Source organism: Panicum virgatum, chromosome 3K, assembly GCF_016808335.1.
Source record: "Panicum virgatum strain AP13 chromosome 3K, P.virgatum_v5, whole genome shotgun sequence".
Taxonomy (NCBI): Eukaryota; Viridiplantae; Streptophyta; class Magnoliopsida; order Poales; family Poaceae; genus Panicum; species Panicum virgatum.
In genome coordinates, this window is record NC_053138.1 from 12,357,349 (window position 1) to 12,376,272 (window position 18,924).

The window sequence follows — 18,924 nt, forward strand, 5'->3', positions numbered from 1 at the left end:
AACATGTTAATCAATTACGACATCATAACCGTGGCGCACTCTTGTAGCACATTCTCAACACACTTTTGCTTCCGGTGGCCACATAGCAGACTCACTCATCATGGAGGCCAAATCAACCACCATTCCCGCGAAGACGATGCTGAATGCGTTAGCCACTGCAGTTCGTGCAAGCAAACGATACAATACCTCATCATATAGGGGTTGCCATGCATTGTTTCTTGTTTTCTGACCTAATTTTTCCTAGTATCCAAAGCGAAATATATATAAACACCTCAGTGTGAACATGATGAGTATCATGGATGTGGACATACGCTGGATACATGTTCAACGATCCACAACTGATTATGGCTAAACTAATTAATGTATAGCACAGAAATTAAAAAGAGAGATGCAACTTCACTGGCAATAGTATCTGTGCAGTCGTGTAGAAAGATGTGGTTTTTTTTTTGTCATGGTTATGAAGATAGTTATGAGAATATTCACTACTAGAAAAATAAGTTTTCTAATTAATGTGTGCAGATATGTCTTTGGTTACAAATAGTGGCGGACCCAGCTTTCCTCCAAGACTAGGGCCAAGTTCCATGTGGTCATGACACCACAATACATGTACACAGATATGGTACATATAGTTATACATATCCAACTCAATAGGTTGCCTAATTGTGTATGGTACTTTAGTGTGCAATACATGATACCTAATTAAATAATTAAATTACATGAATTAGATATAATCACCAAAACTGTTAGTTTACTAATAACCTACTAACTCTATGGTAGGCTAGCACACACTAGTTCAGGTTGTTATTATTTCTAGTCCTCTTCATTTTGCAGAACAAATTGTAAGTTTCTAGACCTACAGTTTCATTAAAAAATAAATCGCAAATGATTCAGCTCAATCCAATATTCTAATTATATTAATGTATTAAATAGTAATGAGAAATGATGGTAGCTAGGAGAAGATATGTAAACACGTAAAAAAGATAGATTGCCGGCGGCGTGCAGCCTGGTGCTTACGTGACGGATGAGCTGAGCAACAAATTACCAAGGTGAGCTTCCAAGAGATGAGTTCACGAGAGACCGGCCAGCGGGGCAGCTGGCCAGGGGCTCTGATTCGTGGCAGGTTGCGCGCGCAACGCACCAGGCAGCAGCCAGCAGGCACCAAGCAGCGGTGGCGGTCGTCATAGGAGAGACAAGGACTGGGCCAAATGTTTTGGGCTAAAACTAAGTGGGGATGCTCAAAGTTGTTGGGCCACGACTAGGGCCACGGCCCGGGTGGCCCTAGGCGCAGGTCCGCCCCTGGTTACAAACCGAGATTAGTAATTTGCATGAGTGACATGGGCGTGTGTGCAACGTGGAATGCTCCGGTATCATGCATCCGCTCCCTCAAACAGCATTTTATACAACCCCTAGGCCCTAGCTATACCTTAGCTATAGAATCAAATCGCGCATGAAATGGGTAGGTGTGTGTGGGCTTTGCTAGTGCCTCAAGCAAGGATCCCTTGCATTGGGTTTAAGAATCAAATCCTAACAGAAGCTTTTGGATTCCACTAAAAAACAGAAGCTTTTGGATTCAAACTTTTGTATTATAATAAATTATATATTACGGGAGAGATTGGTTTGGTCTCAGCAAAGTTACAAACAAGTTGGAGAATGCACGTGTGTTAAATATCACCAGGAGATCGGTAGAGAGATCCACAGGTGGAAATGTTGAGAGAATGAGGGTGGAAAAGATACATATATATAGTACATAACCACCATTAATGAAGTAATTTCAGAATGTGTTACATTGTAAGTTAGTTCAGGTATCCCAATCGGACATAGATTATTCAGATTCAGGTCGTTCTCTTTTCGTCTGAACCAGCTGTAGGCTGTTTTTCGCCCATATATGCATGACAATTGAAGTGAATGTGAGCTTGGTTTGTTGGCAGAGAAATTAAACCTGGTCAATACTCTGTTTTTCTCTCTAGTCTGACGTCTGGCAGTATGTGTTGTAAAACCTAGTAGACGTTTGAAAACCAAAAATTTTCAAAACCATATTCTAGCATTTTGCTAGATGTCAAACAGCGTGTAGTCAACTGGTAACAGCTTGAGTTAGCTAAGGATCAGCTATACAAACATATAATACATATATATACATATAGCTGATAAATCTCCAGGTACTCCAAGAAAGGAAAATTTTCAGCTTCAGCTTCTAGAAGAAATGGGTAATGGTGCACATCACACATCAGGAGAGTCGATCCCAAAGCAAAGCGTCTCTAAGCAAGGAATGTATGTCACGTCGACCTTGTTGGAAGCAAGGAAGGAACGCTATTAATCAATTAAATTATCTTGACAGTTTCCTTTTTCATAATTAGATTGTGTTCCAGTTTAGTATGCTCTTGATGAAGAGGTTCTGCCACCCTACCTGCTGACTCTTGCTTAGCACGTTGCCAACTAGAATCCGCGTTGTCCCGAGCTGGCAGCGTTTGCCATTTCTGATGCAATGCATGCCTTTTTATCCAAGCTACAACGAAGCTGGAAGTACATGAGGTATTGCTCTGCCTTATCGGTAGCTAGCAACTGATGGCTGCTGCACTTCTAGAAGCGATCTACTTGCATGAATGTGCGCATGCGACCAGAATTCGTGGTCTGAATAGACAATTGAAGACCTGAGAGTTTGATTTTCATTAGTAGTTCAGAGCACCTTTTTTATCAAGGAAATGCTTTACTTGTTTATATAATATAATATATATGAAAGGTCTTTCATGGACAATTTTGCAAGAAAAATTTAAGAAGAAGATGGAAATAATTTCATTCTCTTAAAATCAGAAGGCATGTAGTACATTATTTCCATGGCACTCAGTATATGGTTGGGCTAACCTAACCAACCATGAATCCATGATGAATGGGCTAGGAGGGGGGGGGGGGGGGACGCCGATGGGCCAAATTTGACAGTTGGGCTTAATGCCAGACGAAAGTGGATGGGCCGAAGTGTGGAAGACCCCGTCCGTCCGGAATTTTTTTATTTTTATTTTTATTTTTATTTTTCGATTTATCAAAAATATATGTCTTGTTTTTTTTTAAAAAAATGTCACCCAGCCGCCGGTTCATCCGGCGGAAGGTTGTTACCGCCGGATGAACCGGCGGTAGGGTGGATCCGCGCTGGGCCGTGGTGGGCCGAGCCTTACCGCCGGATCATCCGGCGGTAAGCACCTACCGCCGGTTGAACCGGCGGTAAGGTCCGTCCCTTATAAACCACGCGCGCCCCACTCCCCCAGCGCCGCCGCCCGCGCCCTCCGCCCGCCCGCTCCGCCTGCCACGCCGCCCGCCCGCTCCGCCCGCCACGCCTCCCGCCCGCGCCGCCGCAGCGCTCCAGCCGCGCCGCCGCCCACCCGCCCCCCGCGCGGCTCCCGCACGCGCGCCGGCGCCCGCAGCGCTCCGCCCGCGACGCCGCCGCCCGCTCCAGGTACAATTTTAATTTTATTAATAATAGTTTTTAGATTAGAATTAGTAATATTAGTGTTTTTGAATATAGTTTTATGTGTAAAAATAGTTTTTAGCGTGTAATTATTTGAGTATAGTTTGATGTGTAGAAATTATTTTTTTATATGTAGAAATATTAGTTTATATGTAGGAATTATTACGATATAAAATCGTAGAACATGTAATTAAAAATATTAGTTTACATACGAATACAATTGAAAATATTAATGAATTCAAACAGACATATTTGTCGCATAAAAAATAATATTAATTAATATTATATTACAGAAAAATAGAAATTGTTGTCAGTACTAAAAATTGTAAAGAAATAATTAAGATATATGCAAGAATAGCAGAATTATTTTTTAGCGTTGATTAAATTCTAAGGATGAGTAATTATTGTCGTAAATATTGACAGGCATGTCAGATGATTTGTATTTTCAAGTGTTCTATGGGTCTGGAGAAGTTAGATATGGTCCTGAAGGGGTAGATTTGTCAGAGTTTAGCTCGATCACAAAAAAATACCCCGAGCTAGAGAGAGGACTTGGATTTCAATATCCAATTGGCTATTTAAAGCTTTCGGCCTTAGTCGAGATGAACATGAGATCTCTGTCATGGCAGTGGTTAGTCGAAGGGAACCAGTATTTTGGGAGCTATTGCCGCTTGAAGGGACGCAAAACTGGAGGAACTATGTCAATATAAGTAGTAGCCGAGGCTTACCGCTTGTATTGTTTGTTCAAGCATTCGAGAAGATTAGTTTTAGAACTCAAGCGGGCGGGGATCATGAAGGCCAGGGAGATATAGTTTCCGAAGAAACTGAGACGATTCATGAATCTCATGAAGAAGATGGTGAACTTGAGATTTTAGAAGATGATACACATGCTGCACACGAACCTCGTCAAGCAACTGGTCAGGCTGATGAAGGGGAAAACATTCCAGAGATAGTTGAAGAGTTTCAGAGGGAGAGTGAAGAACAGCACAATGCAATGAATGATGACTCCTCGGATGATGATGATGATGACGACAAAGATTATCATGTCCCACACAATTGGTCCGGTTATGAATTTTCAAAATTAAGTGTAAATGAAGGTGAAGCGGTGTCTTGGGAGTACAGGCAAAATGAGGTATGCATCGGTTCGATGTATGCTAACAGTGACAACATGAAGGAAGCTATAAAACGTTGGTCGACTCTCTCTTTGCAAAGACAGTTCAAAGTTCTCAAGAGCAGTCCGAGAACATATGACGTGCGTTGTGTGAGAAGCGAATGTCCTTTCAGGGTGTATGCTTCTATGGGCAAGTGGCAGGATTTCTGGGAGGTTAAAAAAATTGTGGAGCACACATGCCTGCTTGAGCAATTAGAACCACAGCACCGCAACCTCAGTGCAGGTTTCATAGCTAACTACATGTACCCTTTGATCGTGGACAATCCTAGTTATGAACCTAAGTCAATCATTTGTGCTATTGAGGAGGAGTTTAAATATAAAATTAGCTACAACAAAGCTTACAGAGCGAAACAGAAAGCGCTGCAGATGAGGTGGGGGACGTATGAAGCTTCGTATCACAATATACCGGCATTGCTGCACACTATATGTCTTAGAAATCCTGGTAGCTACTACGACTTGAAAACGTATCCATGTGCCCAGAAGCCTGGAAAGCAGATACTCCAACGGTCGTTCTTGGCCTTGGGCGCTTGCATTGAGGCGTTTCCGCACTGCCGGCCAGTCATTTGTATAGATGGGACATTTTTGACAGGAAGGTATAAATGTACAATCCTCACAGCTGTTGCAGCTGATGGTAACAGACAATTGTTGCCTTTGGCAATTGCCTTTGTGGAGAAAGAATCAGGGGATACTTGGTATTGGTTTTTGCAGAGGGTGAAGCAGATGATTGTTAAAGATGTAGAGAACGTGTGTTTGATTCATGATCGGCACAAGGGTATATTACAAGCAATTGATGACATACAGAATGGTTCTACTGAGCGTAGTAGGACTGCACTTTGGCCGGACCTAAAGAGTAGGTGGTGCATGAGGCATATGGGGGCAAACTTTCATACCCAGTTCAAGAACAAAATCCTTATGAAGCTATTCAAGCGGTTATGCAGCCAGAATCAGGAAAGGAAATTCAACTTCCTATGGAAAAAATTGGATGAGCTAACAAAAAAGCAAACGGCGGAGCTAGCGACGAGATCTGTCAATACAGAGGACGACGACCAGGTCTCGCTTGAAGATGTGGGCTTGGACGGTCCGAATGTCAGGCGCAAAAGGAGAAAGGCAATTAAGACATTCTCTGAGTGGATTGAGCACGCACCAAAAGAGAAATGGGCTTTACTGTTTGATGAAGGAGGTGTTAGGTATGGTTTAATGACTACGAACCTAGCCGAGGTATACAATTGGGTGCTTCGTGGTGTAAGATCATTGCCACTTGTTGGGATCGTGGAGTTCTTCTTGTATCGCACTTGCGAGTACTTCAGGGACCGTTACGCTGTGGCACAGAAAGATATGCTCGATAATCGCAAAGTTTACGGATACAAGGTTACGGAGCATATGGAGGAAGCTTTCAAAAAGGCCCGTTTACATCGGGTGACTCCAGTTGGCTCTATGGAACGTCGGTACGAGGTGATGTGTAGGGACAAAGGCCGAATGGGGGGCCGGCGTGAGAAGCATGTGCATGAGTGTGTTCTCCATCCTGATGCTTGTATTTGCTCATGTCATAAGCCAAAGCTGCTGCACCTGCCGTGCACACATGTCTTTGCTGCCTGTTTTGAAGCTGGTGGACTACAGGCTCGTATGTATGTCTCAAATTACTTCATGAAGGAAACTATTTGGATGACTTGGAGGCACGAGATATATGGGTTTCGCATCCTTGGAGACTTCATAACTGATCCTGGACACAATGCAACTTACATTCCAGATCCAGATCCAGACATGTTTCAAGGGGTGGGCCGACGCAAGAAGAAACGCATTAGAAATAACATGGATCGCTCGGAGGCTGGTCGAGATGTCCGCCTCTGCTCGAAGTGCCATGAGACGGGTCATACGTACAAGTATTGTACGGCATTGAGTTATGGTGGCCGCACAGATGGAGCGGGCCCATCTGAAGCTGCTCCAAATCCGGCACCGCAGGCAACGGGTCGTCGTGGCTGCCGTCCTAACAACGATGGCCTTATTTGATCGAGTACGATTGTCATTTGTGTCATTCGCTATTCAATCATGTTCGATGTTAAATTATGTAATATTAAGAACTAATATGTCGTAAACTGATTTCGTCTTGGCGTACGAATATTTGTTGTAATATGTGCCCCAAATATATGTTCAACTTTATTGCTGTAATTGGAATTTGAAGTTATATAATATGTAATTTGTTGTGCATCATTTATAAGTTTATTATGTTATGTTTTATTTAGTATTTTATTAAAAATTTGTTGTATTACTTAATTTATGTTCTGAAATTTTATTTAGTATTTTTTTACGTTAATGTTATTATGAGGCAGTTCGGTCTCTACCAGCAGACCCCGGTCCCGATTGTGCACTCAGTGGAGACCCATGTCCACAGGTACCGAATAAATAGTTTTGTTAATAATTATTCATTTTTTAACCTACCATTTAGCATTGAATCGCTCAAACTTTCTATTATAGGTGGACACGGCAGGGTCAGCCACCAGGCTCGCGGTGGGCCGACAAGGTCCGTCCTTACGTCGACTCTTGGGCCGCGGCCCTCGACGACGTTCCACCAGAGGCTCCGATCGAGGCCGCAAGGGTGTCGGAGACGTACCCCTGTAATTCGAGATCAGAACTTCGCCATAGCGGTACGTTTCTCTGATTGAATTTGCAGTAAAAAAACTGGTTGCATATGATGTTACTACTTTCTTGGTACAGTACGATGTCATACGAGCGATTGAGTCCGAGGCTTCGTCGAGTATGGGCCAGTACCATGACATGACGCCCGCCCAGCACCAGAGCACACTGCAGAAGATCGTCGATATGTGCAAGCGATTCCGACGAGCCGTGACCTGTCGTGACGACGACACCTTCCTCCCACCTCGCAGTTCGGGGCCGGTTCCTGTGACCGGTCCATCGTCAAGACGGTCTGCACCCGCGGCACAGTCAGGTCCACCGCCACCGCCACCGCCACGTGAAACGATGACGACACCTTCGGGTTCTGCAGTTCGGCCCACGTACGTGCCGCGACCGGCACATTTGTACTCGGCAGGTAAATCGTACTCCAACCTCGTGTCACTTACAATACCGTATCATGTAAAACTTTATTTATTAATTTGTACTTCTTATTCGTGTAGTGCCCAGCTCGTCGCTGTTTCCGTCGATGGATCCCTACGGCGCTGGATCTTCCTCTCTTCGTCGTCCAATACACGATTTAGGTACGTCTAAGACCAGTTGTTAATAGGCGGTAACAAGTGCATTTTTAATTGAATATTGATGGATTGAAGTTTGTGAATCAGAGTACCGGCAGGTGGGAGGGACAGACGACGATGAGGAGATTCAGGAGGTAGACGACCTCTCGCAGATGGAGTGGGTGAACACGTTCTTCTCTTCTGCACCGACGCAGGAGGTCGTCGGCACTTCACAGCTGGGGGGTGCCCCACTCGCGACGCAGGACTACAGTCAGGTGGAACAGACGCCTGTTCCTGAGCAGGGTCGTCGGTCCACTCGCCAGACCATCCCGCCGGAGCCACTGACGTACTCACAGCACCACACTAGGGCGGGCCAGGCTGCAGAGCGACGTGGCAGGAGGAGAGGGGGCAAGCGCGGACGCATCTAGTTTACAGGTTGTAGCTTGTTAATTAATTTGTTCCGACATACTATCTTATGTATGCATGTGCAGACTATGATTCGATGTGTCCATTGCGTACCATTATGATGAGTAGGCCGGTGCAATGATTCGGGCGATGGTATATGTCCGTGGAGTGAAATTATAACGATTAGGCCGGTGCCGTGCAGTGTTTCGGGCGATTGGAAATGTCGGGGCAGTGCAATAATCACGAGTGAGCGCTGTGGAACGTGAAAGTGCTGAAGTCATGAGCAGTGAGGCGTCGTGTCGTTGTTTAAAGTGGGAGCAGTGAGCGGTGTTGAGCGTGCGAGGGTACAAATCAAGAGCAACGAGAGGTCGTGTCCGTGTTTAAAGTGGTACGAGTGAGCGCTGTGGAGCGTGCGAATACAGTAGGCTTTTCATGTGCATTTACACTCCACACTCCGGGTATCAGACCTTTTTGCGCCTATAAATACTCACAAGGTTGTGAGCTCCCAGCAGCACTCAAACACCAAAGCTCATTGTATACCCGATGTCTGGAGGTGGGTCTAGCAGGAAGAATTACTACGGTTTTGGCAAAGGAAAAGGGGGAAGAAAGGGAGACCCCATAATATGGGAGGGGCCTCTTGGACCCGATTCCTTTCCAGAACCAGTGTTTGAGTTTCCGCCACAACAGAAGAGTGAATTTACCAATGAAACTCCTCTTCGACAATACGATAACCGTAGAGAAACGTGGCCAAAATGCAGACATGGTGAGGACTGCTTAGTGCAGATGTGCACCGACGGGATGGATGGCGGTCGGCGTTTCTTCAAATGCCCTCACGCATGGGTAATGCTCGGTTGTTTTATTTCTTTATTCATTGAGACATCTTACATGAAATTTGTTTTGCAGTCTTCAGATGCTCCAGAAAACTGTGGGTTTACCAGGTGGGTCGATCCTGCACCAATTGATTCTGTTCAGGAGTTCATCGAGTACCTCCAGATTAAGATATTTGATCTGGAGTGCAAGGTGAACCATTACGAGGAAGTAAGCGAGGGTAACAAAGACGGCGAAGATGATGATAATAGCAATGCTGCCGCTTCACAAGATGAACCATGCACTAATCCTTACTGCAACTGCCCTTGTCACAAGAACAAGGGCCCTGGCCCTCCGGCACCACCGCCTGCGCAACCTGTAATGGGTGGATACTGCGGAGAAGGCTCAACGCAGTTTGCTACGTGGGGGTACGGCTATTAGGACTACCTAGTCCAAGTGACATGTTGCATCGTTGTATTTGTTGTGTTTTTTTAAATTACCTAAGGCATGTTAGCTTAGATCAAAATCTGTTTACCGTAGTTGCAACGGGTTCTGCCATGCCACTGCATTTCTGCTGTGTGTTTTATTAACGTTGTATTATGATGTAATTCCTATGGTTAACATTGTGACGATTACGCCGGTGCCGTGTAGTGTTCCGGGCGATGGGATGTGTCAGGGCAGTGCAATAATCACGAGTAGGTCGATGCAGTGACAGTACGACGAGTTTAAAGTGGGCGATGCGATGAGTAGGTCGATGCAATAATCCGTGTTTAAAGTGCTTGGACATGTAAGCAGCCCTGCGTCTATAAAAGAGCACTTTGTGGTTCCTGAGAGCACAGACTTGCAATTCAGTTCCCACTTTTTTTAATTAGCCCAACCAAACAGCTATGAGCTCCTCATTCTCCCGGGCAGCTTTCCGTCGGGAAATGGAGGCTAATTTAGGACCCTCTCCTAACGATCCCAATAGATGTATTACAGATTGCAAGGTATGGCCGAAAGGTGTAGAGCCACCAGATTGCTATTGCCAAATGCGTTGTGTTCCGAACATATCTCGTGATTACGAGACTTTTGGCCAGAGATATTGGTGTTGCAAGAATATCGAGGAAGTCCAAAAAAGAGGTGCAACATCACAGGTATAGATTAATTTGTAAATATGCTTTTATTATTTTTATTAATTTTGAATCGTTTCTTGTTTGCAAAAGTACGCTGGTGAAGACACGCATACTCATTGGTATCATTTCCATGAGTGGATTGACACGTGGATCACCCATCGTGATCAGCGATATATGGAGTGGTTAAAGAAGGTGAATGAAGATTTACGCAAAGGCGAGCGTGCAAAACCAGACATCGCGGGACGTGATAAGGGTACTGCCCGTGAATGATTGATATTGTACTGCTACGTCTGAATAAATAATGTAACGTTTGTTCGAATTACCTAAGGCATGTTAGGTTTAGTATTGGACCTCGTTACCGTAGTTTGCAACAGGTCCGGACATGCCATGTCTTGTGTTCTGTGCGTTGAATTGTGTGGACCACTATTTAATTTGTGTTCAATGTTTGAACGGTGATTGTTTTTATTGTTTTTATTGTCTGTACTGGCCGATATATGCCAACGGAGTTGTTATCGCGTCGGTCTGAAAAGTTTATTTGTAGGGCAATGCTTCTGAATAATTTAGTTGCAGCTAGTACAAATTACACAATGCCGATTAATTTGAGATTGAAATTACAATAATAATTGCACTGGCATGTACATGGAACACGGTAACGTCGTGTTCCATCTAGACCTAATATGCCTTAGGGAATATGAAATTCGAACATTACATGATAGTTATCTACTGAGTGCACCGAGGATACTTCCCCTTCCTAATAGCCTCGGGTCCCGCCTCCTTCGCACGGCGGGCCCTCTCTCGCTTCCTCTCCCTATCAGCTTCACGCTCCTCCGCCTGCCGACGTTCAACTTCTGCGAACCTCTTTTCGATCTCTTCTTTATCTTTCTTGCGCTTCTCCTCCATTTTTTCCTCTTGCAGCATTCGCTGCCACCTTTCCGCAGCCCACCTTGCTTGGCGCTCAACGTGTTCCTTAGCTTCGGTCGATTGCTCCGTGTCCAGCCACTCTATGAAATCACAAAGAGGTGGTGGACTCTATTTCGAAGCCGAGTTAGAATTAACATACTGAACTCCGAAGGCGCAAACTAGATAGTGCGAGGTGATACCTTCGCTTTGTCCTTGCCGTAGCGCTTTGGCGGATCGAACTCGTAGTTCTCACACATGAAGAACCTCCTGCCGAAGTCATCGCCCAAAACTTTGGACTCCATCAGCTTGCACAACGAACCGCAAGCACATTGGAACCTGCACTCCTTCAGGCACAGGTTCTCTAATTTTGTTTCACGGAATGTAGGTAGAACCAGAGGAAGACATGGTGGCCGTGCGTGGATGGCTAAAGACTCCGTATGAGATGGCTACTGACTTCATATGAGATGGGGCGATGTTTTATTTATAGATGGAGCTATTTGGTCTATAGGCATGGTTCACGCATGTCTATCGCCGTTTGAAACGGCGGTAAGTACTCCCATATTTTTAATTATAGTGGGGGTGCAGAAGAATCTGATGCAAGATGACAAGACATCGAAATAGTAATTGAAACTCATGAGTATCTCATGAAAATATATTTTCACAGATTATTAGAGTTAAATCTAATTTGTATAAATTTTTAAAAATATTTCCCTAACCTCCGCTATCTCTATTATTTTCTGAAATATCTATAAATGTAAAGATAATAATTACAGTTCAGATAGTCTTTAAAATAATTATATAAATATTTAAAAATAAAAAAAATATGGGACACCTACCGCCGTTTCAAACGGCGGTAGGGCGCTGCCAGCTACAGCCGGCTGTAGCAGCCGGCTATAGCCGGGCTACAGCGCGGCGGTAGTACTTACCGCCGGATCAATTGGCGGTAAGGAGCTACCGCCGTTTGATCCGGCGGCAGGGTGACATTTTTGAAAAAAAATTATACCCACATATACTTTTGATAAATCGACGAAAAAAATATAAAAATAAAAAAAAACTCGTCCGTCCGCGTGCTGTGGCCAAGCGCGGCGATCCTCACGTTTCCCACGCCAAACGACACACCACTCGCCGCCACGCGCGCGTGCAACTGCAAACGCGCCGCCGCCTCTGCCTTCCTTCCGGCTGTGCGCGCGGCCACCGGCCACGAGCCTTATTTTGGGCGGCACGGAGCGAGGTGGATCGGCCATGGCGTGGCTTGGGTTGGTCGGTTAATTCTGACGCCTTGCGCGCGTGGGGTCCGGTCCGGCCAAAAGTAGCTTCGCTTCCAGCCGAAACGGCCGGCGAGTGACGGCCAGCTCCGCCCTCTCCTCCACGCGTATAAAACCGAGCGCCTGGCCGGCCGTTCCCCTTGTCGGAGCTCCGTTTCTTTCCCGGCCGCCGAGCTCCGGCCGTCACCCCCGCTCCTCCATGTCCAAGCCCGCTCCATCTTTTCTTCTCAGGTACAGTAATTATTACTAAGAAGGATGCGATCCGATCCAACGTGTTGCATTGCTTCCTTCAACAATCTTGCATCTTAATTTTTGTAACATTCCCCGATCAAGATTGATTTCTTCCAATATGTGTTGCTGATACGAATCATCCCGATCGATCGAGCCGCGCGCAGATCCGTGGCGCACTGGCGCCCTCGCCGCCATCCGCGGATCTGACCCGGAGCGGGCGCGGCGGCGAGCGGGGACGGGGATCGGCCACCGCGACCACGGGCCGCTCGTGACAATGGCGCCCCCGCCGGACCAGTGCTCGGGGTCCGGCGCCCGCGCCACGCCCGAGGCGGCGGCGGCCATGCTGAGGAGGCAGATGTCCGCCTGCGCCTGTGCCTGCCCCCGCGAGGAGCCCGCCGCGCGCCACGACCGCAGGCTCTCCGCCTCCACCACCTCCTTCTCGTCGCCCGCCGCGTCGCCGACGCTCTCCGCCTCGTCCTCGTCCACCAACTACCTGCCGGCGTCCACCAAGCTGTCGTCCGAGAGCATCCCCGAGTTCGGCAAGCTCTCGTCCATCTCCTCCACCTCCTCCTACGAGAGCTTCTTCCACATCGAGGCGTCCGACCTCCTCGGCGCCGACTTCCTCGACTTCGAGCCCGCCACGACGCGGGCGCCCGCGGTGCAGACCATGATGGCGCAGCAGCAGCAGAGGCCCGAGGGCGCCGCCGCCGCCTACGACCCCAAGCGGCTCCCGTCGTCCATGTTCCGGACGCGGTCGACGGCGAGCCCCGCCGACTGGAGCGTCACCTCCAACGAGTCGCTCTTCAGTATTCAGCTCAGCCACAACTCTGGCGACCTCGGCGCCATGTACGCGGACCTCTACTACGACGCCACGGGGTTCCCCAGCTTCCCCACCGGGCGCGACGCGCCCCTGAAGCTGCCGTCCCTGTCCGAGTCGTCGGTGCGCTCCGGCGGGCTGTGCGTGAGGCACGACTGCGCCAGGTGCATGGGCGCCGCCGCCGGCAAGACCAGGAAGTCCGTCAGGTTCGCCACCACCGAGAGCGTCTCCACCGAGGGCAAGCACTCCGTCGTCACGTACGTGAGCCCATCCTTTAGCTCGCCGCCGCCGTCGCCATCGTACGTCCTGACGTGTGAAAGTCTCTCGATCGTTGATTCGCAGGCTGGAGGTTGCCATGGAGCAGGAGAAGGCGCCGGCGTCGGAGACGAAGCAGGCCCCGGCGGCTGGGTGGTGCGAGTTAGGGTGCTGTTTGCCGTCGGCAGCGCCGGCGTGGTGGCCTCGCTGCTGCTTGTGCGGCGGCTGCGGCTGCCAATGCAAATGGTGGCTTTGATTTATTTGAACTTGGCGGGAAGTAAGGGGCTGCGCGCGCCATGTACAGTGAAATCAACTCTTCATTATTTTTTTCCTGAAAAAAAGGAAAAGAATGTATGTGATCGATCTGTACATGTATGGGTAGGCATAGTGGTGGATTCAGGATTGGTAAAGAGTTCATTGACTGGCCTGTCTGTGCATCATCATCTAACATTTGAATTGTGTAGGCCCTTAGATACAAATCTAACAATCCAGAACCCACAAATTGAAGCGCGTCTTTGCCTCTCTAGCTCTAACTTTCCTTCGATTCAAGCATCCATAGGCCATAGCTGCCCATGACTCTTGCGGTGTCATTCCCAATCGCGCTCTTCATAACGTGATCTCAACATAAGGGGGAAAAAACTAATGCTATTCTTCAGTTGACAAAAGAACAGCCCACCGATGTTGATCAATGGATCATGTGCATCTCTAACCTCTGGATGACTGGATCTTTTCTCCTAATCCACTTACTCCTAGGCTTTTCCGGTCATCTAGCGACTGTACCCCAAACATGTCTCATCCAAACCTTCTGATTGCCAATAGTGTCTCGGTCGCCTCTCCTCTTCCTCACCTCCACGGTAGTGGCGAATCTAGCCCATACATATAGATAGGGTTCATTTCCTCTTTCTTCTTCCCTCCCCTTCTCTTCTTCCTCCTCCCCTTTCCTCTTCATTCTTTCATCCTAAAAATAGAGGGGGGGATACCCCCTAAGCCCCCCCCCCCCCTCATCCACCCCCGGTATATGTAGTCTCGACTCTCTAGTGCCTTCTCCAAGTCCGGTCGTTGTTAATACTCTTTTTGAAACTTTAAAATCTCATAGGAAATCGCTATTGCACTGCGTTCACATTAATTTTCCGAAAAAAAATCAACCTCTCAATTAATGGCCACCATCTATAGAGGTGAATATTCATGGGTGTATATGAATATTTGTGCGCATATTGTTTGATTTCCTATATAGTATTTTTAGAATAGCAGGCAAGATTGCCCTGCTCCATTTCATCGAAACAAAGCAACAGGGTTTTGGCTAGTTCAGCGCCTTGCAAAGTAGCAGATGATCAACAGAGATAAACCATCCTACAGCCAAATAACTATGCTAGGCCGCAAACGTAAGGATCAGATTAAAAAAAAAACGATACAAGCACTAATCTTCTCTGGATCAGGTACAGCTTCCTATCGTTGTCCAGCCTCTCCAATCCCTTCATGAGCACCTTCTTTGGAGACAGGCTATCACCAACAGGGTCTTTAAGGCCTTCTCTAGTGGTGGGTGGAAACCACACCCTGCAATGAGTTGTCAGACCCAAATCGCACTCTCACCATTGGAGAAAAACACACCCTGTCCTTCAGGCAGGAATCGAAGCCCAAATAGAATTCGGTGCTTAATAATTAAACAAATATATATATATACAGTGTCAGACCCAGGGCCACGGGACTGCTCACGGGCATAGAATATTCTAAAGTAGGGAGTACTGCATGGGTACGCCCTATCTCTACTTTAACTACTCGTACAGCAGTAGAACTAGCCTAAGTACAAAGAAACTATCCGACCCACTCGGAGTAGAACTCTAAACGTACTCGGCTAGGACTTTCTATGTAACCATGTTCCCCCAGACTATATAAGGGCGAACAGGGACCCCTCCAAAATATCGAACAATATCAGAGGGAATACAAACCACCACACAGGACGTAGGGTATTACGCTCCGGCGGCCCGAACCTGTCTAAATCCTTGTGTTCCTTGCACCATTGCGTTCTAATCTCGGCGAGTCCCTACTCATAACCACTCTTCTTGGGATACCTCTTGTAGAACCCGACGGTAAAACACCGACAGCTGGCGCCCACCGTGGGGCATCTCGCCAACAATCGTCAGAAGAACTCGATGGCTTCTCTTGACGACACTTCGGTGCTCGAAAAAGGCACCTCCCTTCGCGTCGGCTCTTGGATCTTCATCGCCGACGGATCAGGCGGCTTCAAAAGCTATTCAATCAATCAAGATCCCCCAGAAGTTTCAGAAGCTGCAAAACGCCGTGAATTCGGCGAATTCATCGATCAACTCGAAGAAATTGGATTTTCGAACCTTAGCAACGAAGCCCGGATTCAACCTGAATTCGACGCAATCAAAGCCAAAACACTCTCCGAATTGGAAGTGGACTTGGAAAAACAGCTGGAAGATTCCAAGCAAGAAACCGCCACGGATGGAAAGACATTACCTGCCAATTGCATCCGCCCCGCTGAACCAAGTCCTCGGAAGAAAAAGTCAAAGACTAGCTTCAAGAAAATCACTCATAAAAGGAAGTAGCCGAAAAACACATTTTCAAACATCGATGATATCAATGAAAAGATCGAGCACTGCCTCCAGAAAGCTGAAGACACGTTCAACGTCAACACTCTCAACTCTGCAGAACTGGAACAAGATCAAGCTTCCATCAAATATCTCGAAGAATTGGATGAACCAATTTCTAAAGACAAACTAGCTGAATGGTCACACGACATTGACCTATTCATGGAAGGATTAACTAATCCCGACAAGCTTGAAGCTCTCTGGGAGAAATCCAAAGTGAAAAATCTGTGGGACGACTCGCACATGTCACTGGATCAACATTTATCACAACACCACCCTGCAGAAAACTCTGTATCAATCGAAAACTACATGAGTCGCTGGTGTAACGTTGTTCAAACTCCAAATTCCCCCACCCCGCAAGAATGTAACACCCCGGTGTTAATTTTGTGTTTAATTTGCTAATCATGATCCTAATTTGGTCATTAGTGTTAATTAAGCATGTATAGTATACTTCGGTTTAGCTGAGTTCAATCTCATTTTTCTCCCTAATCCAAGCCTCAAATCAACTTTTGCCCAAAACAAAAGTTGTAGATCTTCTCTTCCTCTACAACATCTATTTTGGCCAAATTTCAAGTTCCTACATGAAAATTTGAGTTTTGGGCAGTCAAAATCGAGTTAAGAGCAGTCAAACTGGGTTACTGTGCTCCCCTGTTCGTCGTACACCGCACATGCTGAGACCGGAGCAGCGCCGGCGACTCCACGCGTGTAAGGATCACCTGGGTGTCCGACCCTAGAGGGGGAGGGGGTGAATAGGGTCACTAATCGCTTTCTATCCTAGGGCTCAATCTATTTGCATGAGATAAACCTAACACGTCCTACACATACTAGTTATGACTAAGGTTTATCTATGCTACTCTCTACTTACCCCTAAAAGACTTGCAACCTATAGTCAATCCTAATCAAACTAACTAGGAAAGTAAAGGCACGCATGATAGAGTAAATGCGGAAACGTAATACGATAAGTAAAGAGGTAAGGGAGAGAATATGCAAACTCCCGTGAAGACACCAAGACACATGATTTAATGTGGTTCGGTTAGGACACCAAGTCCCTCCCTACATCCACGGCCACTAGTCCAACACGAACAAGTGTGATGCCGAGTCTCTCCGCTTGATCACCATCTTGCGTTCGCCACCAAGGCTCCCAGCAAGCAAAGGCTAAGTGACCCCAAGTCACCAAGACAAGGCCACCGCCACCGTCTCTCTCGAAGTGTCACCCACGGTACCGTCTTCACTATCGGAGCTTCTTACCAAGAGGGGTCTCCTTCCCCGCACAAAGTGTCGTTGCCTCTCCACACCAAGTCGGAGGGTCACATGACGAGTACACAAGATGCTTGCCGCAGCAAGACTTTCACTCAAGCTAGTTCTCTCAAGAACTAAGCCTAAACAAGCACTAAGCACTCTCACAAGTGTGCTTAAGCCTATATGATGTACAATGAAGCTCTATGGTGGTTGGAGATGTTCTTCAAGTGTAGTAAGCTTTCAGCAACTCCAGCACTTGCAAATGACCCGGCCTTGGGGGTATATATAGGCAGCACAAGCAAATATAGCCGTTGGAGAAAAGCGGCCAGAAAAATACTTAACGCCGGTTAATCCGACACACCTCCAATAGCCATCGTCGGTTCAACCGGTGATACTAAACTGCCCGCCTCAAAAATTAGCCATTACGTGTACGGGCAATCAACTGATGCTGCATCGGTTTAACCGGTGAGTGTAGTTGTCCTGTGAACTCTGAAAAACCAACTCTCTGGACAACTGCACCGACGTTCACCAAGGCCCTATCGTCGGTTCATCCGATGTATAGACTTTGCCTCAGCTTCTGGATCCATTGCACCAACGTATTCAACTTCCCTAACATTGGTTCAGCCGGTGAAACCAAAGTTCCTAGTGTGCTCCAAGTCAATGCACCGACGTATGTGATTTTCTTAGCGTCGGTTAATCCGGTGCCAAGTTCATTGCACTGATGAGTGCAATTTGTTCATCATCGGTTTAACCGGTGATAACAAATTGTCCGCCATCATCGGTTTAAACTGTGTACCGCTTTACAACGATACTTTGAATTCCGTCCTGCTATGCTAGGCGTGGGATGATGGCGGGTGTTGTTTTGGCTGTCGCCTCCGGGTTCTCCGGGAGTTCACTGTGAGGGGCCCTTCACCTGGGTTTTAGCAGACGTGGTTCAAATGTTGTGGTAATGATGGGAACAGCTGACGCGTGTGGCCCGGCGTGGTTTGCATGTGTCGTGTGTGTTAGGTCCACCTTGCAAGGTTAAATCGGATCGATTCGCCGTGACTCGCGGATATGAGAGCCTTGGTCATTGTTGTAACACCCCGGGTGTCTGCACAGTAATTAAATAGGTGTCTGCACAGTAATTATGTATGTTTACTATGCATCATGTGTTTGATTTTCTTAAAAAGGATCTTTTTGTAATTATGAAAGGTTATATGTGTAATTATGATTTTATGCAAGGTCCTTTATATAGTTATTTCTGATTATAGCTTTTGTGGAGGGTGTTTTTGTAAAATTTCAGTGCATTTAATGCATGGTAGTCAATTTTGCTTATAAGTCTACTTTTGAAGTGAAATTGCTTTGAAAAAGACAAATTTCCTAGAATTCAAATTCCTTTCTATGTTTTTAATTTTAGCCCTTGAATCTTTGGTCAAATAAATTTTTGCACAACATCAAAGTTATAGATCTTGAAAACTTGAACAACTTT